The sequence below is a fragment of the Falco biarmicus genome, chromosome 8 (genome assembly GCF_023638135.1).
Source record: "Falco biarmicus isolate bFalBia1 chromosome 8, bFalBia1.pri, whole genome shotgun sequence".
Lineage (NCBI taxonomy): Eukaryota > Metazoa > Chordata > Aves > Falconiformes > Falconidae > Falco > Falco biarmicus.
The window spans coordinates 60,285,544-60,312,530 of NC_079295.1; the positions used below are offsets into that span (position 1 = coordinate 60,285,544).

The window sequence follows — 26,987 nt, forward strand, 5'->3', positions numbered from 1 at the left end:
TAAATTCAAGATTATCCAAAGTAATTAGGACAGAAAATTATTTAGTTTGCCTTACTGGAAATAGTCTGACTTATTGCTGAAACGATGCCCGCCTTAGTTCAGTTCTCTCTGTGGTTCCAGGCAGAAGAAAGCCTTTTCCAGCAGATTGTAGTCTTTAATAAGGTTGTGTTATGCAAGTGTGTAAACTAGGATGAGGAAAGACTTGAGCAGAACTCCCTGAAATAGTATGGACTTAAAATGCAAAAGAGATGAGCTTGCAACTAAAAGGCCAAAATTACAAATGATTCGTTGGACAGTAGGATCTGACATAAGAGAATGGTAGCTAAAAATACGGGTTTTGGCCAGAAAAATTAGACATGTCCTTATCTATTACATTTACTTACAGTGAGTTATTCATGTCCATGCTTTATACCTTGATTTCTAAATATTTCTAAAAGCATTATAGGTAACATTTATCCTTGTTGTATTGACTTGCCAGGACAAGTGAAAATGCTATTTGCTAAGCTTTATTACTGTGGTAATTTGGCCAGGCTGTGTAGGATGTACTTGGAATGTAGCAATTTGTATACTACGGCAAAAGTTCATTTTTTCAAATTAAGTTATGGAATTTGGCAGCATTTCTTAACAAAAACTGTATGCTGAGTTGGATCTAGGACAAAACCATTACTTTTAATTTGAAAAAATTGCTTTGCATTTATCAGAGGTGCTTCATATATCTATCATCAGAAATTATCAGAAAAAATTATCTGAAAAGCAAAAGTTATACTGTAAAGTTCCAGAGTCTCCACTGCCTTTTTTTGGTATTATTATTTTGTGATGTCTAGGATTCTGCAGGATTAATCATATGCATCAGTATTACTCTTACTAATAGGACTTTGGCTCAAGTTCTTCCAGAGGGAGCGAGCTCTTCCCCCTCCTCCCATATGAAAAATGAAATTTATATATCTGAAAGACTGCTCCATGAAGAGTTCCTGTTGTTCTCTCTCACTGTACTGTAGCTCTTCAGACCTTGATCGCTGGTGTCAAGTGAGGCTTTCCACAGTTGTCTCCAGGCTATGGACCAGATCCAAAAACAAGGCAGCGAATTTTGCAGCTACTTATCTAGAGGTTTCGTATCTATGATATCTCTTTTTTTGTGCATTTTTGAAAACTGCCTTTTAAAACCATGGCAAAACATGTCCAATTATATTGCCTTTAAAAGCTAAGGTCCTGTTATGCCTGTAGTAAATTACTGGATGCTCTTCTACCAGGTGTGCATGCGCTGATTTCTCCTTTTGGAGTCTCTTTTCCTGCACATCTGACAAAAATCTGTGGACTATGGCCATCACTTAGCACTTTGAAATCAAACCATCTTTCATTACGGTTGGTGTTTCTGACCTTTAAGACCAAAATTCTGAACATGCCCCCTTGTCGGCATTGGGTTTTATGCTGTGCCTCAGGCAATAATTTGCTGAGCCACTCCTGTGCCTTCCAAAAGCCATTTGCCTTTTGTAATTAAAAAAGCCTTCAACAGAGATAGCTGTGAGTAAAGTACAGCATACAGTAGACTCCTAAGGCTTTTGGCTTTTTTCTGAATTAGGGAAAGGTTTTGGAAAAACTTTTATTTCTGAGGCTTAAATAACAGCAATAAGAAGTGAGATAATATTTTGTGAAAAATTGATATAACTCATAAAAGCCATGTACTAAACAAGATGTTATACTTAACAAAGGAGATAATTCTTAGAGATAACACAACTTGATGGTCCATGTAAAGTCCCTGTTACATACATGGCACTGCATTGCTTAATTTTCTTGTTCTTAAATGACGACGGGATAGAGCTTTCTGTGATATTCTGGTGGTTCTACTTAGCAGATGTACTCATGCATAGCATACTGATAACTGGTTTTGCTTGGTGTATGCTTTGCTGTGTGAGATAGTGGTGTTATTTTACTCAGGGATAAGGTATCTAAGGTATTCTTAACCCCTTCTTGAATTGTCTTTGAATTTGAGGTGCTGCTTAAGATGTGACATCAGGGCTGTAATCTTCTTGGGCTGCTGACACAGGTAGCTGCAGTCAATGGTTAATCCAGCTCCACAATTTCAATGGAATGAAAGCAAGTTGGGTGTTCAAGCAGCTTTTAAAATTGCGTCATTTTTAAGTGCTCAAATACAGATTTGAAGAGCCAAACTTACACAGACGCAGCTGAATGTTCCAGTTTTAGTTTAACTAGGGGTGACGGTGTTTGTTTTGTTTTCCTCACAAGATGCAAGAAGATTTTAAACCATTGCTACTTTTGTGAAGGGGGAAGTAAGGGGTGCTCAGGAGACAGGTGTGCCAGCAGAGAAGAGAGGTGATCAGGGATGTGTACAAGGAATGTAATGTCCAGGGTAAAATTCATTGTCCTTTTCTCTAAGGATGAACCCTTCTGGACTTAACTTTTTGTTTCTGAAGGGAAACCTTTGCTCAGATGGCAATGATGTATTTCTTGTACTAATCTAAATCTTCAATCTCTTCCCCAGTGCGGTCCCTTTGCCATCAAATTTTTATGGACGCTGAAGTAAAAAGGGAAATTAAAAAGCATCTATTTGTTTACTCTAGTCCTGTCATCTGGAATAAATGTCCCAATTTATCCCAAACCCTGCTTACACTAAGAAAGTTCAGTTAGCTGATGGTAAATGAACTTGGGTCATCGTTCATTAGTCTCCGTAGCTGGACAAAGCTTTTTGCTCTACCTTTTTTTTTTCCCGGTTACTTTGATATTTAAATGCTCTTACTTGGTCAGGATGGGTGTTTTTACTCTGTCCCCTGAGGCCCCTCATGAAAATGAGATGTTGCATCTTAAAATATCCTGTTAAGCAAAACTGCCTGAATAAAATACAGATCTGTGTTTTATGACAATAGCTGACTGTGCAGCAGTGGGGAACGTGGGTCCCTCAGGATTTGCACGCTTCTTTACCTTCTCCTTTGATCATGATGAAACAGATGAAAACTTCCTTTTATTTTTAATTACCATTCCCTTGCTCTGTTGTAGTTTGAAAGGTGATTTTAGAAAGACTTTAAATAAATTATACTAAAAAGACCACAGTGAGGCACTGGCACATCTGTGCGTCCCTCCCGTTGCCTGGGGCCACGTGGAGCATCTGTACTATTTGCAAAAGGAGAAGGAGAGCCCCTGCTCTGCGACCTGCACAGCAGGCTCCACCAGCAAAGCATCACTGGAGATCAGTGCTGAAATTTCTTCTCCTCTCTTCTCTTGTTGTACTTTGCTGTTTGGCTCCCAGAGGCAAGGTCTACCTGTTCTGTGATGCTTCTGCCTCCCGCTGTCAAAGCCACGAGCGGATGAGAGCCATTTGCTTCTTAAACGTATTTGGATACTCTGCACATATGTATGGAAAAAAAAAATATAAATGGAACACCCAGGAGTGTGGGAGGAGCATGGGAACTGAAAGCCTGTTATGTTAAGACAAATTTATGGCTAGAGCAGAGTTGTAGTAGGCTTAGGCAGTGGGCTTGCTGTCCCAGCTAATGTTTTATGCCTAGGACAGTTTTGATGTTCTGTTGCTTCCATCATGATTACAAATGCACAATCTCTTTCTTCACTGCTCCCAGCCTACAATTTAAGAGAAACTCTGCCTGAAACTTAGAGCTTTATGTGTGAGTTTCATTTTTTTTCTTTCTTGTTGCACTGTGATTTGCAGGCATTTTCTCATCACGGTTCCTCCTCCTTTGATCTTTCTCCAAAAGTGGGGGGGGGGGGACGGGGGGGACGGGGGAAGAGTGGCTATGTCTTTTTTTAATGCTTATTTGTAATCCAACTGTAAGAACTTAATCTGTTTGTAAGAATCTCAATCTGATCTTTCACAGCCTCCATATTACCTCTTTTATTGTACCTGCTAAGACTTTCATCTCAAGATATTTTCCTTTGCTTCTGAAATAATCACTGTTATGGCCAAATACTACATATGACAGTGTTGACATCCAGTCCGTGCAGATTACTCGCGCTGCACAGAATGTACTCGTGTGTTTGGTGTCATCCTGCAGCGTGACGCACGGAGCTCGGCTTTGCTCTGTGCAAAGGAAGTTTCCTTGTAAACTGCAAGAACTTCTAAAACTGGATTAGCCAAAGCTGAAGCTGGCCCTGGCTTTTATAGGAAAGCAGCTGAAGGACAATTTTTACCACTTTCTCTAAATTTTTACTTCACTGCATAGCTCAATTTACTGTGATGGAACTTTACTGAAAGCTACTGAAAAGGCTTGTGAATAGTTGGAAGTGGTGCCTGGAGTAATGATGGGTTGCAGGTATATCCATGTTGGGTTTGGTTTTGTTTTTTTAGAACTTAACTTTGGAGTTACAGTTTATTTTGAATGCCTACACTTTTCCACTGCAATAGAATACACATTTTATTAGTCTGCTGTGAACAAGGTGAATCTGAATAAAGTTAAAATAATAAGGACATTAGTCAGATTATGTTCTTATTAATGTTTCCAAAAATTATTTCCTTCCCCTTTAAAACCCATAGGAAACATGCTCTATAAAATGCTTCTATATGCAAAATGCTCTATAAAAAGAGCTTCAATTGAATAATGTTTTTTTATTTAAGGATATCAAAGAACTTGAGATAAATTAAATTTTAAGAGCACAGAATGGAAGAACCCTCCAGAGCTCCTGCATGCCTTCTGCTGCTCCTGCAGACGGTTGTGTTACACGATCCCTCTCTTTGCAGCACCCATGCGAGGTTGTCCCTTTTTTCATCTGCATTTCACAACCCAGCAATCTGTGGCAAATACATAGATGGGTCAGTGGCAGGGCTAGGACAGAGATGGGGTTTTGTGTTACAGTTACACTATGCTGCCCTCTAAACAGAAAATTCAGCAAGTGTAGAAGTCTCCATGGTAGTTCTGCCAGTTTCTACAATCAAATGTGTGTTTTGATCATGGAGGTTACAAATAGCCAGTAATTTTTCTTACTGTAAACTTTTGAAGCAAATGGAACAATTCAGCTGAAATTTCCTTTGTGATACATACATTTAACTTCAACAATTTAAATCTGAAAAGTCTTCAGTATTTTAGGATGAAGACGTTGGGAAGTACAACTCCCTGCCATGCACTAATGAAAATAGGCAGTAATTCTGCTGTGGTCAGTGAAATTGTTACATGAACATGAAGAGCCCAAGGGCCCATTTTACGATCTCATGTCTGTTTAGGAAGCCTGGTGAGCTGGAGGATAGAGTTCTGTCTCGTAGACATGAAGCCACAAGTCATTATGAGCTTCCTGCTCATTCAGGAATTGCAGTAACTGAAACCTGCTGCTTCCAGCACTGTGTTGATTTTGCAGACTCTGTGCATTGCAAGAGTCTAACAGAAAGAGAAGATTCAATAAAAGTGGCATCCGTTCTCCTTACAGGTAAGTCCTCGTTGAGAAAATAGCAAAGAATAAATATCCAAAGGCAAAGGAGGTGTTGACAAACATCATGGAAAGCTGCAGAGAATGAAAATGAACATGCAATAGTAATTACTGGCTGGTGTCCTTTCAAGCCAAGATTTAGTTCTTAATTAGGAGGCTGCCTCTTGGGCTGGGGATAATTAGCAAATTTAAATGCAGAAGAAGGGCAAGATAAGGATCTTTCGTAGTTCATTTGTTCGTTACCAGAACTTTTGGAAAACGGCTGAAAATGATAAGTTTTTGCAAAGCATTTTCTAAGTAATTTTTCTGATCGACTTCTTTTTTGCAGCTAGTTTACCAGAATATATGCACTCTTTTAACAACAAAGGTATTGGTAGAGCTCCTGAAGGGTCATCACCCTGATTTGTGACTTTAAGTGGATTGCTAACCTCTTAGCACAGTACTTGAGAAGTATGGAGTAGGCCAGAGGAATTTCCTTAGTCTCCAAAGGTACGAATGTTGACGTTGGACCTGATTTTTAGGAAGTATGAAGCACTCTGAAATCCCATGGATGTTAATGGAAAAAGTATGGAATAAAATTTCTTCCTGCAGACACTGTCTTTCTTCTAAGAGTTGTGTGGAGCTGATTGGAAATGGGAATGGGAGGCAGAGGGTGCTATGTTAGTTCCTCAATGTTCTTGTATTAACACGCCTTGTCAGGTGGCACTGTGACAGTCCTCTTGCTTGCCTGATATCAAGGTAAAGATGTGATGAAAACCATTGATCTTAAAATGCACTTGGGTAAGATGGGAGTGATACTGAGGAATGAGAGTGTTTTGTGTGGTCAGCAGGTAGGAGGTATGAGGAGAATTAAAAACTCTGGAGGGTGTTTGTCCTTTGCAGAAGGGTTATGCAGCTAATTTTACAGTGGTTTGAAACTGTTGCGGTTTCATTCATCAGTAGTAGAGATGAGATGGTAAAAAAGAGACAAGGTTTCTGGCCCTTAAAAACACAGGGAAAGATGTCTTCTGAGTATAAAGATGTTTATTGAATATAACAGTGTTTGTGAAGTACACGTGTCAAAATTCTGATGTAAGAGTACAATATACCTGTTAATGTATACATAGTGAGTGGCATTGTAAATTCTAGGGCATATACAATGAATTATCCCAGTGACCTAAATAATTTTCTGTCAGAATGCTTCTTTCCTCTTCTTCAAATAGTCTGTAGCAAATCTTCCATGTGTTTCACTGAGATTGATTCTTAAATCCTCACACTATTTACCCCTTAAGGTTGAAAGCTTGAATTTAAGGTAAGCTGCCATAGAAAAATGCATGTTTCACTTCCAGGCAAGCAAGCTGCTCCTAATGCTTACCTGTCTTTATGGGGAAAGATGTGGGAGACATGATACTTTGCCATTTAGGCTCCATTAAATGTATATGCTCACTGCTATAAAAAGGGTGTTTGATGTTTTTCTCACTGCTTGCAGTCTGTTGTGCCTTAGCAGGTGTATTTGGTGGAGTTCTTTGTGCCATAACCTTGTCACCAAATGTGAAAAATAACTGATCAAAATTGTAACACAAATGGGTATTGTGAAATAAGCTTATCATGGCATGCTGGTATTTATTATTGGTCTATAATTAAATATTCTTGTAAAGTATGCAGTTTGCGTAGGGTAACAGGGGTCGTAGGCAGGAGCAAATTTCACATCCATAAGATATTCCAGTACGCAAGCAAAGCATAAAAGGAAAAATATGCTTAAACAGTCATTATTTGGTTGCAAAACAAACAGAAAGATGAAATTTTCTGTTTTTCTGGCACAGTGTTAATTTTGCTAATCCCTTTGAAGAACTCAAAAGACCTGCTATATCATTGTATTATGAACACACTTTATAGATATTACTGTTAACTGTTATTTTGCACAGAATGTGGGCAGAACCTGGTGTAGAAGAGGTCCTGCATGTCAAAGTACAAATGCTTATGTAGCCTCACGGTATCTTCTGTAACCTTTGATCCAGACAGCTCTTGGGCTGAGCACCAAGGCTTCTGCTCTCATTTGCTGCGTTTAAATCCTCCTGGGGATATGTTGCAGTAAAGTCAACTTAAAGCATTCCGGCTCAGTCCTGCTCCCCCACCCCCCAGTTACAGGATCATGATTTTTTTTTTTTTTTTTCAATATCATTTTTAGTTATTCATATTCTCATTTTGTTTCTTGACCCTGAGCATGCTTCTTCCATTGGATTTTCAAGTTGTTGTTTACATACTGCAATTGTTTCTTTATTTAAATATTTCTTAAAAGATAACTGTATGAATATGATCGTGTATGTTTAAAGACAGGAACTGAAACGTGACCCTGTGAGGTTTCTGATAGAACAAGAAGAGTAAATGTACAGTTGCTTACAATTACAAAGACAATAGATTTCAAATACGTCAATAATTAGAAGTTGATTTCAGATTTGAGAGTCTGTTACCTTCCTTCTTTACGGTATTCCGGTCCTACTGGGAACGGGAGGAGCAAGCACTCTGGTTGATACTCAGTTCTGCAAAATACCGCTGTAATTTGAATAATCAGTAAGGGCTGTGGAAGAGTTCCTTCAGTGTGGTCTCCAGGGTGTCCCTCCATCATGGGCTGCCAAACACAGCTCTGTGCCACTCAGCGCTCGACCCCGCAGGCAAGGTCCTTGCAGTGGGAGCTTCTCCCTGCCGTAGTGATCTGTCAGGTGTCTCAGAGCTGTGCTTTTTTAAGAGCCCATCAATGGACAGTGACACTTCTCAGCCTGCCAGCAAATATTTGGGATGTGGTAGGATTTTCCGCTGGTTCTCATTTGTTTGCTGTAGATGGACAACACACAAAATGTCCCACCATAATACATTGTTTAAATATTTAGAGGTAGAGAAAATTACCTGCTTTTGAATCTAAGTGTTTCAGTTCATGTTCTGCGCTCAAGGTGAAAATCCAGTCAGACTTAGAATTTTGATTGCCTTCAAGATCTGGGGTTTGGGGATCTGCAGTTCTGATCTGGTCTGTTTTAGGCCTGAGATTTCCTTGTAAAATTTGGAGTGCTCAGAAGCAGTGGTGTGTTAAGCAGCAAAAACTGACTTAATGGTGGGAAAATGGAATGACTTCGTACTTGGATCTGTCTCATAAATGAGACATAGGAAGCATGTTGTGTGTGTTGTTTGGTTTTTTTTTTTTTGAAAAGCACTAGTATGTGTTGCTGTATAAAAACAATTTAGAGTAGATAGAATGGGGGTGTAGGGTATCAAGAGCTAGTCTCTGTGTCTGGAATTGTGGGGTTTTGTGAATGCATTGGAAAAGTCTTTTTCTCTCTCTGCTTCATCATCCAGTGAGGTCTGTGATGTGTTTTGAAGAGGTTTATAAAGGTATGAAAACCAGCAAACCTGTGAGCAGGAAGGTTACTATTGTGTTGTCTGATGACCCGTTTCCCTGGAAATTTGTTAGGTGCATGCATCGCAAAATATATTGATAATAATGGTAAAACAAAAATTAATAACCACTTCAGCATTCACCAAACACCAAAGTAAGTATTCTGTGCTTTCCACAGCCCTTTGCTCGTTGGAATTGATTTTCTGCTGGAGCGTGCTTGCTGTGTAGCATTGGAATGAATTCCTGTAGTTTTACAAATTGGCTAGATTAGAAGGTACAGCTTTACGTGTCAGGAGTTGTTGTCACATTGTCTAGATAAATGGGTACTGCCTGTCTTGGGTTTTTGGCTGGTTCTGAAGGCATATGCGTGTATGCGGGGTTTGGTTTTTTGCTTCTTTTTTTACTTACAGACCTTCATGTAAATTAATAGAAACTGTCAGGGATTGTAATTCATATCTGGCCACTCTGAACAGATGTCTACGGTGCTTTGACTGCAGCTCATGCAGCTGCTAAGAGCTTCTAGGTGATGATATGCTGACACTTAAACCAAAGCAGTGACCCATAGGAGTGTCAGTGCTGACATTTGTGGAAGATGGATGGGAGAGCTCCTCTTCCTCTGGTACCTTCAGAAAGGCACAGCAGAAGGTCTTCAGGAAAAGATGTTCCTTTCCTTATCCTCTCCTACCCAGCAACTCCATGAACATGACGTTCTGCTTCAGAAGGACCAAACAGACTTTGAAGTGGTAAAATTGGAGAGTATTCTTCCCTTTCCAAATACCAGTTTCCCCTTGACATCCCATGGAAACACCTTCATGTGAGCTCTGGGAGTGGGTGCAGAGAGTGACTGCAAAATGCTGAACTTGTCTGCTTAGGGAATATCCAAATGAAATGTATCTGACTGAATATGTGCTGCCTTTCAAAAGTCTGTGATGGTGTGACTTTGGGCGTGGTATGTCAGACTGAGGATCTTTTCCTTACGTGAAGGATGGCGTTTTTGTATTCAGTTCAAGGTGTTTGATAGTTCTCTTTGCTTGAAGGTGGTGTGTTCAGCTGAGGCCTCATTCTCCTGTATGTTTAGAAGCACATGTGACTGTACAGCAATCACAGGACTTGATGAAGGATGGTGGCGTACTGTCTGTGACTTACTTTGTGAAGAACCATTTGAACTATCTGTGGAAATTGCATTTAATGCCATCTCTGACCTGCAGCATCCACTTACCAGCTCACTGCCTTTAATGATATTTCATTCAGGTTTTTTTTTCCTGGAGAAGTTATGGTTAGCTGCCAGTCCAGCTTTTATTTCAACATCCTACCTGTAATATGTATACCTAAAGACTTTCTTTAGGTTATATTACAAAAAATAAAGCAGTCTCTGTGAAATAGTGGAAAGGCTTCATAAAGAGTTGTTTTTTTTTTTTTTAATGCAGTCTTAACTGTTGAACAGTTTGTGGCTTTTCCATGTGAGCTGCAGGTGGGATGCAAATTTTCTGCACAGCTTAAAGAGCTGGTTGTAGCCTGTGGTTCTTGACTTTCTTAAGTCTAGGCTGTCTGGACAGTGAGAGGGCACTGATGGGTGTTCAAACACACAATGTCTAAAGTGAGAGGGGGGGAAAAATGGTTTTTGTTTTTAGAGAGACATATAGAATGTAAAAGCCTGGCATGAGAATAGGAGCTGGGCAGAGTTGTCTTCTGCCAAGTTACGGTGTATCTAGAGAACGGAGAAAATGAAAGTGATGTAGGAGCCACTTAATGTGATCTGTGATCTGTTTTTTTGTTGGTTTTTTTTTTTTTTTTTTTTAAATAATAAATTGCTATCTCACAACTGGAATATTTCCTCAGCAAGCTACCTTGAAACATATGAGGGAATTTCCCAGTAGCACTTGTGAATGTGTTCAGACATGGTTGGAAACCACTGAGGCCTGAATGCGGTCCTGGGGAAGCGTGTCAGTGCTTGTGAAAGTAAGCAACAGGCTAAGAGTTTGCCAAGTTGTAAGACAAAAACAAATTAAGGGAGGATGGGTAGGGTCAGTTCCCAGAGCTGGGCGTGAAACGTAGCTGGTGAATGTGCCACTGATCTTGCTGAGAACAATTGCAGAACAGTTTTACAGTGCTGAATATTTGAAGCTTTTTATCTTCAAACTCTGTGATTTTTTTTAATTTGCTGTAAATAAGTTTTATATATGCCAAGATTGTCAGATAAATTCCTGATTGATTCAGCTAAACATGCATTTAGCTGACCATTTTGTTGAGATGAATGCATATTGCCACTTATATTCTCAAATTGAGAAAATGATTGTAAAGTCTGACTCCAACTTAACTCATTCCATGATTAAGTTTTCAAGACAGAGGATGTTCTTCATATTATTTATAAACTCATCTGTATGTTTTCAACATTGTATAAAAGCTGCTAATAATAATTCAGAGAAGCTTTTGAAAAGAAGTTTTGAATCAAATCTAACAAACTGTAAGGGAATACCAATTTCCTAGAGAGGCTGTAACCATTTCTAGGTTCCCATCTTAATGTAAAGCCTTAAAATATGCGATGATTTCTTACAAACATGCACTAATACATGGAAGTTGGATACAAACTACAACACGAATTTCAGAGTGAATGTGAATTTATTTTGTAACTTGGTTTGATGTACAGAATGAAAAAGATGCTTCAGTTGTACTCTGAACCACAGAAAGCAGAGGAGGGAAGCTCTGAGCTGCTAAATCCAACCTAGAGTCCTCACGAACTCAATGTAGGTATATTGCCCTCGAGTCAAAGGTATGATTGCAGCTTGTGTAGACTACATGCACTAGCTTAAAAATAACTTAGTATTGGTAATAGGATTGCTGAGGCAGCAAGAGCTTGATGGAGAGGCTGCAGCCCCTGCAAAACAACCTGTAACTGCAGCCTCCCTCCTCCCCAAAAGGGTGATAAGCCTGAGCTGAGTTCCCAGTGAACTGAATACCCAAGGAGCCTGCTAAGTCTTAGCCTGCACACCGGTAGGAAACAGTCTGTAGAGTGTAGAGGGAGGTTCGTGCACTAAATCCAGTTGCTCAGAAAATGAGATTTGGTTAAAAATCCTGAGATTTGTTGTTTAATTTCTCATCATGTTTGGGTTTATATCTGTTGCCTCCTCTGAGCTTCGAAGATTGCATTAAAGTTCAATCACTTCTTTGCAACCACAACAGCTAGAGCTGTTTTGTTTTAAATGCAGGAAGAGATTCACAGGGAGTTATGCTCCTGCCAGAGCAGGCTTTAAAAGAAACTCCTGCTGGTATCATAACAGCAGTGATAAAATTGTGAAATGAGTTCTTTCTTCTAAGCATGAATTGCTTGAACTTCATAGTGGTAGAAAAAATATTTCACTGGGATAGAAGAGACTGTGGTTGTGTACAATAAACCACTAATTTTGCCGTCTGTCACTTTTCATCAGCTGTAGTGTTCTGTCACCTTGAATTATAACTTGCAAATCTTGCATTCAGATCGGAGTTCAACCTTGAACTGAGCTAAAGCGGATGGGATCTCTGCAGTGAGTTTGCAGGAGGTATGAACTGAGGCTAAACAAGTAGATGGGATCTCTGCAGCTAGTTTGCAGGAGGTATGATGTGTAATACCAAATACTATAAAACAAAGCTATGAAACGCAGAACTATTACAGAAGTTAGCATGTGGAGAGGAACAGCTAGTGAGTTGCAGTGATAATACGTAGCATTTTCACAAAACTCTGGGAGGTTGGACTGTTTGTACGACAGTATGGGAACTAAGTGAAACTGCGTGCTTGGACCCCGGGAGTGGAATAGGGACTACCACATACCTGTCTCCTTTTTGGGCAGTTGAAGGGTGCTGCAAAGGGCAGAACAATTCCAGGGGAGGGGAGATGGAGAGAGATACTGAGATATCAAGGTCTATAAAATCAGGAGAAGGCAAATAGGTAATCACTGTCCCATGTCTCTTCGTATATAACTAAGGGACATCATATAAAACTTACAGAAAGCATTTTCAGACAAACACAAGGAAGCCAACACAGAGCACAATAAAGCCATGGAACTGCTTGGTGAGTGATACCGTGGATGCTAAAGTGTTGCATGAGTTCAACAAGCCAACAGAGAATCACAGAAGAAAAATTGATAAAGGGCTGGGAAGTATCCACAGCACCAGCACTGCTTCAGGAAATCCCTGACTAGCACTTTGCTGGAAGTAGGAAGTATATTCTGGAGAACAGCACTACTTGCTTGCCTTACTCTTATATAGTTTCTAAGGAAGCAGTTCTAGGATGCCTTTGGAAACGGGATATCAAACTTTTATCTTTGAGTCTCAGAGTACTGAGAATATTTGCTCTTACGTTACTGTGACTGGGAACCCTTGGGGCTTCACAGGCCATCAGTAGGCTCATGGACACTGCTGTTGTATTTTTCTCTATTTAGACAGAAACATTTGCAAACTGTTGTCTGTCGTTGGCCCAGTAAGCACAGACATTTGATTTTGGTCATCGTGTATTATGAGAAAAAACTCTGCATTTCTCCAGAGTCCCATCAACACCCCCCATTATCGGTGTTAGGAGTGGCTTGGAGTTTTGCTGTTAATGCAGTTCTCAGTAGCTGTCCTGTATTATACTGTCCAAATACCCCGCCACTCTCCATGTATCAACCTTTCTCATTTTCTTATTGTAGTATTTCTCCCATCTTCTGTTAGTTGCCAGCAAAGCTTTTCAGACATTGATGAAAATGTTTTCTTTTTCTAACTCGCCATTTGCTTTAGCAGTATGGGGTTTGTGTTCATTGTGTTAATTTTAAGATACTTTCTTGTCATAATGACTGATTTGCAAGAAGTCCAGAAGATAAAAAAGCCCAAGATGGGAAATTACATTTGGTTTAATTTCTTGGCAATTCATTTTCCTGGTCCATCTAGTTAACAGTGCAAAATTTCAGCCTATTCCCAAGCTATCAACATTCTTGGGTCTTTTTATGGCTGAAAATCTGTTTCTCACGATCCATGTCATTGGGACAGGGCAAGAAGTGACTATGTAGGCTGCTCCATCCCATGCTTTTATTGCTCCTTTGACTAATGGATGTTCAGGGACCCTTTGCTAATGGGATGTTTTGCTTATTCATAAAATTTCATCAGTGCCATTTTCTGAAGAAATTTCTTGGTCTACGTGCAATGTTGTACCCAGAGGCATGAATTTGGCAGGCTTGATAATAAGTCTGAGTATTGAGGATTGTTATGTCTTCCTCACCAGTATGTCTAAATTATGGTTCATAATTAACTCTGGCAATCTCTCTTGTCCAAGCAAAATTCATCATTTTGTAATTCTCTGGGGGTTTTGCCAGCTTTCCCGCGAGGAGTGTTCGGACTGTGTGTGAAGAGGTTGCAAGGCCAGCTAAAACAGCCAGCATATGATTCTTCCAATTAGTGTATAGCAAGTGTGATGTCCGTCCTTGCTGGGAGCAGTCCTTTTCCACTCTGGCAGTGGGGCAGTCATCAAAGAGTCCCTGTTTGTAGTAAATAGCGCTTGACCTCAGTGGCAAATGAAGCTATGAGGCTTTTCTGATCTTACTTGTTTTTTGTGGCATGTGCGAGGCTTGAAAATTCAGTGGAGGTGGATATGAGTATTCATCTTGAGGAATACAGACACTAGGTGCAATTCCCACCGTGGTAAGAATTTGCTTCCCATCTTTCTTACCATCCCGTGGTTGCAATGTATTTGCCATCTGTAGAGGAGTGCTCTCAGTTTTATTCTAAACCCTACACTGGGAATGGAGTGGGTAAGATCATTCACCATTCTGCAGGAGAAATACCGAGTGCTGTGTTGCAGGGACGTTGGCCTCAGACCGAGAAGATCTGTGTGTTTCTTAGAATGGTTCATAATCGCTGTATATTGCCATCTGGTCTGCATTTTTCCCAGGCTTGCTCCTGCAAAACAAATTTACCAAGGAAGACCAGTCCCATATGTCTTTAGAAGGGTGGATTGAAAAAAAGATTGTAGTATCTTAGGGTTTCTATCGCCCTTCCCAGAAATAGCCATACAGGAAAATGCTGGACCCAAGTTCTGACCGGGATGGAAAATCCTGTGCACTTGGGTCATATGCAAAGGATTTGTGAGTCACATGGAATTTACACGTCACTTGCTGAACTCAAACCTTGGAAAAGACTAATCTTCTATTAATTTATGTAAACAGGAAACTGTGTTCAGCCATTCAGATGTTCTCAAGCTGCACACTCTACCCTCTTATAATGTTAGTTTTCCCTAGAGAATAGCAATGCCCTGTCAGCGTGCCAGTCCTACTTTATATTTCATACCTGTACATCGACTTTGCCTGCATGCCTGATTCTCCTGCCTGGGTTAGCATTATTTTATCTTTCAATTTGAAAACTATGGACATCTGTAAAAACAAAGTGTAATATATGGTAGTGGTATGCTACTGTATTCATTTGAATTAATGTTCCTTAAAGTGCAAAGGCTGCAGAATTCATGTATTGCAGGATGGTAGAGTTCTTTGCATTTAAAGAAAACAAATCCTGTTTTTATGAAGGCCGATTTATAACTGGCTCCAGGTTCGTTTAATTTTGGTGGTGCAATGAGAGGGAAAAGTGGTGGCAAAAACTTAGATTATCAGTCAGAATTCACAGACTGTACAATCTTGTTTTTGTTGCTTCTCTACCAACAGGAATTCTGTGTGTTTGCATTCTTGATCCTTCTCTTCTTCCTTGAGGAAACACAGCTGTGGAGCAGGAGCCGTGATTGTACTGCATTTCTGTGGATGGCAGGGGGAGTTGGGGTGTACTGTATGTAAATGAGATTGTGTTGTTTCTGCAAGTTAGGAATAAGTGCTTTATCATATCAGTTAACATCTGTTTTCCCATTAGTCAGTTTTTCTGCCCCCAAAATGGCCAAAGCCAAATGTCCCAGTCCCAGGCATCTGAAGATTAATAGCGAGCATAAAGTCATCCTACTTTGAATCTGTGAGTGGTTGCTTCTTGCCCCGAAATATGTATAGTAGCCTTAAGATTTCTTTAACAATGCTTGAGGATTGTTTATTTGAGGCACCAAAAAATTGATCAAAACTCACTAAAATTGTGGGATCTTAGCTAAAGGCATATCGAGCCCCTGACAGGATGCTCATCTGGTGGTAAAGCGAGTGTAGTTGCTGTATGTTCATCTTCTGGGTAGGATTAAGCTATGATGAGCAAACACCTGTTCCAGATGAGCATGTTCCCCAGGACTTAATGAGCTTTAATTTATGTGTATTAACTTTGTGGCACTAGTTGAAGCATTTAGTTCTGCATTTTCTGCTCACACCTCTAGCTTTGGATTGTGATGCCTCCTTATCTGGTAGGAAGCCTGCTAAGCTATGACTTTTTTCCAAAACTACTCCAAGCACCTGAAACATCTCTCACATAAATTTTCCCCTTACACATATTTTGAGATCTCTTTTCATGACTGGTGCCCACAGCCTTGTTTTTAAATCAGTTGTAGCAACATCTACATGGTGCAGTGGAGTTGTCCTCTCGCAATACCTTCACACTGCCCAGGGACCACTGTCCCCCTTCTGTCGGGCTGTTGAGGTTCAGATCCTGGTTTGCCTGGGGGAAGGAGGCACGGCTCAATCACAAATCAGAACACACAATTTTTACTTTTTTCTAAATAATATGGTTTACAAAAAGTGCTGGGCCCGATGCGGCTGACAGCTATGAATGGGGTCGCGTCAGCCTCTCGCCTCTCTGCTCCTGTGATCACAGGTGAGAGACTCCTCTGGGTTAGGAGCCTTCCCCACCTGCTCCTTCAGGTAGCGCAAAACTCACTGCCAGAGAGGACAACTTCATCTCTGATCTGTGAAGCTTTCCAGGGAAACTACTTTTGTATTGTTAATAATGTAAGTTGACTGTTACTTACAGATGGTCTTTCCCTCTGTCTCTACATGAACAAATCAGCCATAGAGTGTAATAATGCCCAGAGCAGATGTGTTAGAGAGAGAGAGAACGGTGACGGTGGGGAGTATTGACCTGAACTTGTGAGTTATAGGGCCGATACATACATACCATGAGCTGGAGTATTATACGCATATGGGTTCCTGTATGTGGTTTCAATTTATGTGGTAATTTTCTTCTTTTTATATATATATTTTTTTAATCTCCTTTTGCTTTCTGTCACTATCTTTTAAAGTTCCTAGAAGAAGGTAGACAAACAGTTTGCTTTGGAGCAAGTAGCAGTACTGTGGGGTTTTTTTTGCTTTTGGCAGTCTGCTAGTGTTTTGGGTTTCGATTTCCTTTACCTACCAGATATATTTATATATGTAGATATTAAAATAACACAAAATGTATTTTGTCTGTTTCTGTTCATCTTTAAAACAATGTGCAGCTGTTGAACTGCACAAGTGTTCACTTGCCGCGGGTCATTCTTGCTGGCTGTGTTGTATTGCTGCGCCCAGGCAATGATCTCAGAGAACAGTGTGATGGGATTGGTTCCATCTCCCTATCCTTTAAAAAAATAAGAATAATAAGAAATAATTGCAGGCATATATGTGGTGAGGAATAAACTGAATTATATTCTTGGCTTGGTCATTTTTCATCACCTTGTATTTCCTGTGATACAAATTTCTTGTTCCAAAAAAATCATTGGTGGCAGCTGGATAGCAAACCACTTGTGACATTGCAGTTGTAAACCTTGTTTTCCTCCTCACCATTTGATTCGTTTCTGTTTGACCTTTTTGCCCCTTACTGTAGGTTCTGCTTTCTCTCCCACTGAGCCTTTCCCATCTTTTCTCTTTTCTTTCCTCCTCTTGGTTTTGAATCATGGGTCTTCCTGTTCCATCTTCACTCCTGCTCACAGCAAATAGAGGATTTATCTTAGGCTTTTTTCAATTGTAGGTGTGCTGAGACGCCATGGAAGATGTTTTCTGGGGTATTAGGCTGGCATGGAGTGAACAGCAGGGATCAAGTCAGCAACATGTGGGGCCTCCTTTGCTTTTGCTCCTCTAACTGCCTCTGCAGCCTGTCTGTGTTCAAGAGGTCCATAAACTGTTGGTAGGTCAGAGTGTGTGCTGTGTTCAGGCCATACAGTGCTGCCCTGAGACTTTACTCTCCAGAATTTTGAGTCATCAGATTATTCCTCCGGCACGTTAGTCATATTTCTTGGAAATATGGACTGGAGGCTGGGACTGTATGGGGCCGGGGTGGTGACGTAGCAGAGGGAACGCAGCTGTAGATCCATTAGGGTTAGCTGGAAGCTTTTGGTCCATTTTCTTTCTGAAAAGAATACTTCCCCCCCCCGCCCTAAATTTGCTCAGAAATGCCTATGTGAAATTTGAAATTTGTAGAGAACTTGGACATTGAAAATGTTTCTATTTAATTGAGAACAGAGGTAACTTACTTATGCTGACATAAATGACCTATTTCTCAGGAAGTGAATATGGACCCCCTTTCCAGCCTTCCAAAGAGCCACCCTCCCTGCTCTCCTCTCCTCTGTCCATCACCTATGTGTAGAAGCACATAGTCACTTGTGTGCAGCAATGTCACTTGTCCCTGCTCTGTGAGCACAGGCTTCACCCCTGGTCATGGTGACCTGGAGGGACAGAAGCTGCTCTGAGGTACATCACTACCTGTCCTGGGTGCTCTTGTTTATTCTCAGGTAATGCAGAATCAAGTTTCTTTTCCTCCTTTCATATACTTCCATGGGTTTGCTTGAACTGCCAACAAACCACTGACAATCTGGCTAAAATTGTAGGAAAGAATGTAAATATTAAATTTGCGTGGCGGTTCTCCTTCCTTCGGTGCTGCCTGACATTTGGGATCCCCCCGTGCCCAGAGCAGCACACGCTCGGCTTCCCAGCAGAGCAGAAGCTTCTCTGCTGATGTACAGGCGGTGCTGTCCTCTGGTGCGGTAACTTTGTTCTCAGGGCTGGGACTACAGCAGTGCTCTGTAATGTGCTGATTTGCAATTCCCTGACATATGCTAGTTACAATGATACGTTAGGTTTCCAGAAAACAGCCTTCCTAATATACATGGGAGATAACACACCAGACTGTTATGAGGGAGATCCGAGACATCTTATTTAACTTAATATCAAACCAAATGGAGAAACTTTGCAGCAATGACTGCCAGATTATCCTCTGAGGACCACAGCCTGGCTATTTGGCTGCCAATAAAACTACATATTTTTGTGTTTACTAATGGGGGAGAAGTGAATTCTCCATGGTGAGTAATACAGATAGCGGCAGCTCCAGTTCCTCTTCATTCATCTCTATGTGGCTTTCCCCAAGCAAAGGTCAGTGAATACATTTGGTTTGCTTGCCTCCATTGTAGGATTTACGTTCATTAATCACCAGAGGGTCTGTAATTGCGTCCTGGCAATGCGGACTGAGAGACTTGCTGTTTCAGGAGCCTGTACGCCTCTTTGCTGTTCTTGGGGGACAGACCCAGGTGGTGGTTTAGTGCAATGGGAAGGTCAGACATGGAAAGTTTACTTCCTTAGCCCATTATTCACCTTACCTTTGGCATGTTCTTTCACATGGCAGGGGAAAAGCTCTATGATCAGGGCTTCATCTTGAGATTTATGAAAGGCAGCCACTGTCAGGGGAGAGGCGGCGGCTTTTAAGTCTGCCAGTGATTGTCTTGAAGTAGGTCAGTAGGTCATGCCCAGATATCTTCAGTTTCCTTTGAAATACAGCAATTGTAGGCTAGGTGTTGATAGGTCTTTTAAACCACAGGAAAGATAGCATGTTCTGCATTTGTGTAGAACAGGAATTTCAGATGCAGAGCAGATAGTTGTAACGACCGATCTTTGTATGCTTTCCTTCAGGGTTCAGTTACATTAAGTTTATTTTAATGAATATGTTATTGAACTTTTCACAGTAGGGTTTAGTGAACAGATTGGAAATTCTGAAAAAGATATTAGAACTGGGTGAATAATTCATAAAGAGTAATTTATTTTATGAATGTCACCTTTTTCTATTTTGAATTGCCTGGGAATAAAGCATGACTTGCTTGAATTTAGTTGTTAATTAAAATTATGCACCTAGTAACTTCTGACAGCAGTCCTTACTTTGTAGCTCATTCACAAATGATTTGTTGTGAGCAGCTGATGTTCAGAAGCTCAGCTGTTACACTGGACACAAAAATTTCAGGATTTATTTTTCCATTTTTTATTAGTTTATTTTAACTTGCTGATCTTTGCTTTGTTGAAAGAATTGACTAAGATTCCAGAGCATTCTGATTCATGAGTATATGAGAATATTGTAATATTTGCCAGAATTTCTTGTTCAGGCCAGCTGTTCTGCCAAAACTTTATTTCATTAGAAGGCAGATGAAGCAATTTCATTAACAAAAATAAACTGTCAAATTTCTTCTTGTCTTGTGCCTACTCTGAAACTTCTGATTTTCATAGCAACTGATATACAAAGGCTGTCTCCACCATGACAATGTTACCAGACTCTTAAGTTGACTTTTTCAGGCCTAAGCTTGCAGAGTGAGTAAAGAAGAGCTCTGACTTTTTTGTCTGTGTTCCTAATAATGGGTCAGAACAAGTCCATGTCGGGTCCAGAGTTTATCAAATTTTATATAAGATTATTGCTGGTTTGTGGGTTGTTTGTGGCTGTGTGTTTTTAAAACAATATTGACTCATTTGCACAGTAGCAAGAATCAGTTACCTTCAAATATTTTTTCTGTATTTTTCACAAAACTCGACATCTAATGAGAACCATGTATCTTTGCACTTTTTCAAATCTGGAAGCTAATGTAATACTTCCAAGCACACTGATCTGTAGAAATTGCTCCAATCTTTCTTTTGCCCATTATAACGGGCTTTACTAATGCACCAGATTGCAATATACAAAATTAAAGGCATTAGACATGTATACTGCTGCTTATTTGACAAGGCGCTGCCTATTGCCTACGCCAAGTTTGCTGGCTGCAATCGCTCTGGCTGCACACTCTTTATTACACCGTGCCGAGGTTGGGAACTCCTGCAAGTTTGGAAGCGATGCTGACCTTATGAAACACCCTGTTTTGTTGCCTCTTTTTCAGTCTGTCTCAGTGATCAAGTTGTCATTGTAAATGCAATTTAAAATCCCATGAGAACTTCAAGAAGTGTGCATAATTTACCCCAACTATGTTTTATTTTGTTGGATGAGCACTGGAAGTGCAACTTCAGGAAAGCACAGACTGGCAACCCATGCTCCCAGACTCAGCTGCTCCCCTGCCAGGTAGACACTTCCTGAAATAGCATTGCCTACAGGGATCTTTTGTCGCATTTGAATTGATAACTGGCAATCTGTTGTAACCTGTGTTGCTTTTTCATCATTTCTTGCATGGTTATGCCCTCTGTTTGACATGTGCCTCCCATATGGAGCCAGCCTCTGGGGCTCTGTGCCTTGGATTGTGCATATTACGATTGGACTCAGTTTTAAAGGTCTTTTCCAACCTAAATGATTCTGTGATTCTATATGCAAACTGCAGGAGGCAGGTGCCTGAGCCGCAGTGTCCCGAGCTGCGTAGCAGCACGTAGCTGAGCAATGTCGTCTCTGCCATGTGCATCTGGGTAACTACACTTGAGTTATGCAAGCTCAAGTTCTCCAGCTGCTGCGTATTGGCAGATCGTAATTCTTTCTCATTACCTGATGTCTACCCCGCTTCTGGTTTGCTTTTGTATCTAGTCCTTGTGTACTGGGCTGTAGTTTGATCATAAGCACTGTGTGGGTTGTATATTTATGCATTGTGGGTTGTGTATTTATGAAACGCCTAACTCTTTACTCCTGAACTACTTCAGCAAAAATAAATGATAATACTGCACGTTCAATATTTATTCTCCCCTTTCCACTGCAACAGAGTCAGAGCAATAAGATAGGTTCTGTTTAACATTTTCTCATTTGCTTTGTAGAATTCTTCCTGCTTTTTCTCTGTTTATGTAGGTGTCTAGTATTGTTCTTAACTGTTGATTGCAATATTTAGGTTTTCACAAAGTCAACATGTACTCAAATCTGTGCAGAAGATTCTTGGTTAATAATAGATCAGATGAACATAACCTGTTTTCATTTGACATTATACATCTGTAAACTGTGTATACAGGAGGCACATTGTACTGTCTGAAATGCATAAGACAAAATTACAAATATCTATGTATTTTTTTCAGTGCACAGCTCCTTGCACTTGGGTCACAGGAAGGAAGAAGAACAGATTCCAGTAAACCAATGTGTATTATTAATGAGCATTAGCTCACTCAAGAGGACCTAGATCTTATCAGTATTGCTCAACTAAAAAGATGCAAAACAGATCAGTGGAGAACAAATGGAAAAAAATCAGCCAATTAATTCACTTTTCTTCTTCTGCATTGTAGTAGAATGAGATCAGACACCCATAGGTGTGCCCTGCATGAAGGGACATGCTTTAAGCACAGTGTCCAAAGTCTTTGCTACAGCCGTGTGTTTTGATACTAAGAATGCTGGCTATTCTCTTTCAGCATTTCCAGCAAGAACTGAGTGTATGGTTAATCCTTCCCTTGCTAAGAAGAGTTGCAGGGTTAGCCCGACTAGTGAGTGAGGCAGGAGTTACTGGAGGAGAAGGCAGCAGATGGGGAGTCTCTTTCTAGGCTTCTCTATCCACATGTTTTCCATATGAATCAAATGGTTTTAAAAAATATTGTAGTCACATTAGACAGTGTGATCACATGGCCTGTGCTGATCTCTGTATGTATATGCACTGCAAAGCTGGTCTGTGGTACTGATATTCTAATTTAATGTTTTATTTTTTTCCCGTTAATGTCACAGGGGCCTCCTAATATCAGGCCTTGGCTGTCGTTTTGGAAGTACATGCACATGCCAGGTATCTGGCGGTTCTTTGCATGCGTGCTTCACTGAGGGAAGATCAGGTCGAGGTCTGAAAAGCACATTTACTTACTCTTTTATGCATATGAAAATAAATTGTATTTCAGCTCTTTTTTTAATGAGGTATAGTTAAGAGTCCCTGCATGTTAATTTCAGCCCTCTATAAAATTTGTGCAAGCACTGAACAGAAACCTACAAATACCCAAGTTTACCTTGGCAGAGTGCAAAAAGGAATTTGAAAGCAAATGGGTCTTTTGGCAGTTTCCCCCTATGAATCACTTGTAAAATCAGAAAAACCTCTGTTTGCACACATCTTTCACTTGCACCAAGTGTCTTGATAGCTGCAGAGTCACATGCAAGTCTCAGAGAAGCACAGAGTTCCAGACACTGCTGCTACCTGAAATTTGTAGTTCTTGAGGTTTCGCGTTTATAGCCCCATGGTTGTTTGGGCACGGGGGTTGAGCACTGAGGGCTCTGGCCATAGTGAGTGACTTTGCTTTTCAAAAGGAAACATTAAGTAGAATTTTTAAGTTGCGATTTAGTTTCCCCCATGAGAAAGAAGCAATAAAAAATGGATGGTGCAGAGCTGAAGAAATGTTTGTTTCTTAATTGCTTCCTTTCCAAGGAAGTTAAAAAGGATGGAAATTAGAATAACTGCTGAAAGGAGAATTCTGTTATCTACTTCTGTAACCCCTGTTTTCCAAGGTTTGGCCAGTATTTATACATCTCTCTGCTGAGCTGCATTTTTGGCACCAAAATATCGGTTGTGGTTTGCATAATCATGTGATTCCCTTCAGTAGCTGCCTGCAAGAAAGCTGAAGTTATTCTTATTTTTAAAATGCAATTAATTTTAAAGCATTTTTCTAATTTAAAAGAAAACTCTGCAAGTTGTGGAAGAAAGCAAAAGTTCACTCCTGAGAGATATGTAAAGGGTCTTAGAAAAAGTCAAATTAAAAAAGGAAAAAAACCACTGTTCTCAATCCCTGTGAGACTGAACTAAAATGACTTTTTCTTTTCCCCCAGTAAACGATAGAAATTCAGTGGAAAACTCTGTAAGAAAATCCTTAAAAAAAATGATAGAAAAATGTTGACCTTCACTGCTCTGCTCACTTCTCTTGCTCCTCTGTGCCCAATGTAGGAAGTAGCTACCAAAGATTGTTTCTGTCAGAGCTGTGGTTAAGTGCCATTACCTGCAGTGACCAGTTCTACATGTACAACACATTTATGAATACAGAATTTAGTGAGTGATGAGCAAATTGGTTCATGCTAAAATAATTTGGTTCCCATGAACATAGTGATGTGTTTATAACCAAGGCTGCATTAGTATATTTAAAATTTTGTCTGTACTAATATTGGTTGATAAAGCAAAGACATCCCAAATGTAGTACATTGAAGATCACAAGCCCAACATAAAACCAGGAGTCTGAGGTCTGAGAGTACACAGATGGTTTAACAATCCCTCTCTTCACATGCTATGTTTTTTCCCAAAACAAGACCTCAGGGCTAATTAACCTTCCTGTACTTCCTGTCTTCCTCCTTTAAGATCATCCCCACAGGTTGAAAAATGGCATCTCCTTCTCATGGTAATTTACCATATTTCTAAATGGGTGTTAGCTCAAATGGAAACAAAAAATGGTATCTGAAAACTCCTTAATGAGTCAAAGTGGGCTGAAGTACTTTCCCTTTGGTCCCTCTGAAATGGGCTGGTGATTTTGTAGAGAAAGAGGAAAGGCTGATAGCCTGGAGTAAGAGGAAGGCAGGAATCATATCTGAGGGCTAGAAGAATTGCCATTTAATTTTAAACCTTTGTAGAAAGACAAAGCAGGGGTGACCTGAAATGTTCTGGTAGCCTAGACCTCTTTCAAACACATATCTGGTTGCTGATGTGATCCGTTGGAAGTATAAACTCATCATCATCCTCTCTCTTACGAGGCACCTGTGCCCAGAAGAAATCTGGACCACTATACTGAGGGACACTGCTGGAGATGCCACTGAAGGCCCTATATGTTTGTTCTTCATGGGCACATAAGTGCCTACTTGAAGAATGAGTAGTCTTCTCTGTATAAGCATGATGTGACCTTGCCATACCTGGATTTTTAAATCCATCTGTAAACCTGAAAAACCTGGATGTTTCATCCATCACCAGTCAAAACTTGCAGGGATGGCTTGCTCTGTGTTTCTGCCACCACAGGAGAGTGCTTGGCAGGCCAGGGGTTAATTCTCACTGCACAGTACTCTGTTCCAGAAGCTGGGTCTGATCGCAGTCTGCTGTCATGAGACTAAGTGGCCTCTGGCTTTCCAAGACGGAACAGGTTCCTTCCACATACTGTAATTCTGACTGATGGAAGGCTGCTTAGGAGGTTGAAATATGGCTTGGAATGACAGTACTTGTCTTCAGGCTCTTCCGCCAGAGTAAGCGTAGCTTGTTCTTTTGTGCTCCTCATTCTCCCCACCTCCCCTTGCACTTTACTGCTTTCCCAAGGTTTGTTATTCCTGTAGACCCAGGGAGAAGGTGGCTGTTTGCATTTAGTTCTTGTGCTGCTGACTGGGAGATGCTGTGTCTCCGCCTGTCCATGCTGCCTGAGTACCGGTTCGGCTCCGGGAGATCTGGCGAGTGGCCAGTCCTGCCCGGCTGCTGACCACAGCGTTGCTCCATCACTGCCCTTGGCTGCCTGGCTCTCCGAGGCGCGCTTCTCCACCAAGCACAGACGCGAGGGAAGAAGAACAAAGCAATCACATTTGTCTGTTTACTAAAGCAAATCTAAGTGTTGTGCCATCTGTTCTGCAACTACACAAACCCCAGCGAGCTCTTTGGAAAAGGCAGAAAATATGTTCAGAATCTGGGGAAAAGATGGATGTGAAAAGAAGATGCTGAGAATTGGTAGAAGCCTGGATAACACCAGAACAGACCAGAAATAACAAAACAAAAACTTGAAGTAGAAAACACAAGAAAGAAAAGTGCCTTAAAATGGGGGGAAGTCCAACACTCATTAAATTTTTCTCCTGTGCCTTCCCCACTGCCTTTCGTGTGTGTGTTCATTTTTTCACGTTGATTCTACTCAGGAGAGCAGATCCAAATTTGGATTCAGTAGTTCGGAAATGCTGTGATGCAGCAGGAGCCTGCAACACCGCACCCTGCCATGCTGCTGGGGGGGACTGGTCCCTCCCCGCTGATGAGAAGTGCCGGGCGGCTTGGGGTTGATGCTGGCATCCCCAGCCTAGCATCGGGCCTCCTCCACCTGCTGCCAAAAGTCACAGCTGTGATCTGAAGCACAGCTGTGTGTCACTTTGCAAAAGCCAGGAAGGAGAATTGCAGACTGTGTGAAAAATTATAAAATCTGGAAAACTTTTTAAAACAACCTTTATAGCTTTGTGAAATTCCTCCCTCCCCAGAGTTCCGATGAATGCCGTGGAAGTCTAATTGTGTTAAGCTCCTTATCGCACTGCAGCGGCTGGCCTGGGTTGGTGGCCATGCTGGTGGCGAGCAGCTGGAGGAGAGCATTGTTCGTTGCCAGCTCTTTGCAGCAGAGTAGCAGAGGGATGCAGCACATAAGGTTGTATCCGTTAAAGCTCCTGCTTTGTAAACTGAGAACTGCAGTATGGTTGGAAGTGACACTGATGCTGACAGCTACTTGGAGTATGAGGTTTTGCTGGTAGGAGAGGAAAGGCTATCTTGTGGTTCATGCTCTGGACTGGGCCTTCAGGACATCTGGTTTTCCATCTCTGCTGCTGAGTTCCTCCATGTCCTTGGAGAAGTCCTCCAGTTTTCCCGCATCCTGTTTCCCCAGCAAGGGATGAGGGATTGCTTTCCTCTGGCACAGTGCTGTGAAGCTCCATAGGGTTGGCAGTTACCATAGAGATAAGGTACCTAAATAGAATTAGAAACCTGTTGAAGGATAGCTATGAAACCTGATGGTGTTACCAAAAGAACAGCTCAGTTTTGGTGGTGTTGCGTGGGGCAGCTACAACAGGTTGTAAAACTGTCACAGTAGGTGTAAGTACTGTGAAACCAGGGTCAGCTGGAACAGAGACTTGTGAAAATAAAAAGCTACCAGTACAAACTCAACCCGTAAATATGAAGTAATATCACTAGTTAAACAAATAAACTAGAAGAGATTTTTCTCTTTAGGATCCTCTGGGCATTTTCATTTAATAAAGTCTTTTGGTCTGGCAGGAGTCCAGGACCAAGAAGTCCAGACCTGCTTCTGTTCTTCCTGGGGCACCCTGGAGCTTCTGAGGCTCCTCACTGTTTGTATTAAAGGTCTTTAATTTGCTATGAGATATCAGCTGGAGAATGAAAACTATGGAGTTACTCTGTGATTTGTTTTAGGCAGAGGGAGGCAGGGGAAATCATGTTTTAATTTAGTTGATGCTCTCTCTTTAATGTGAAATGAAGAGATGACTTTCAGGTATTCCTCATTGCACC

General features: G+C 40.9%; 1 protein-coding gene across 2 annotated transcripts in view; it reads left to right on the forward strand.

The window, feature by feature from the left end:
• The window catches only part of ADAMTS2 (ADAM metallopeptidase with thrombospondin type 1 motif 2), a 261,263-nt gene that overhangs the window by 103,064 nt on the left and 131,212 nt on the right, over nt 1-26,987 (forward strand). The window lies entirely within an intron of this gene.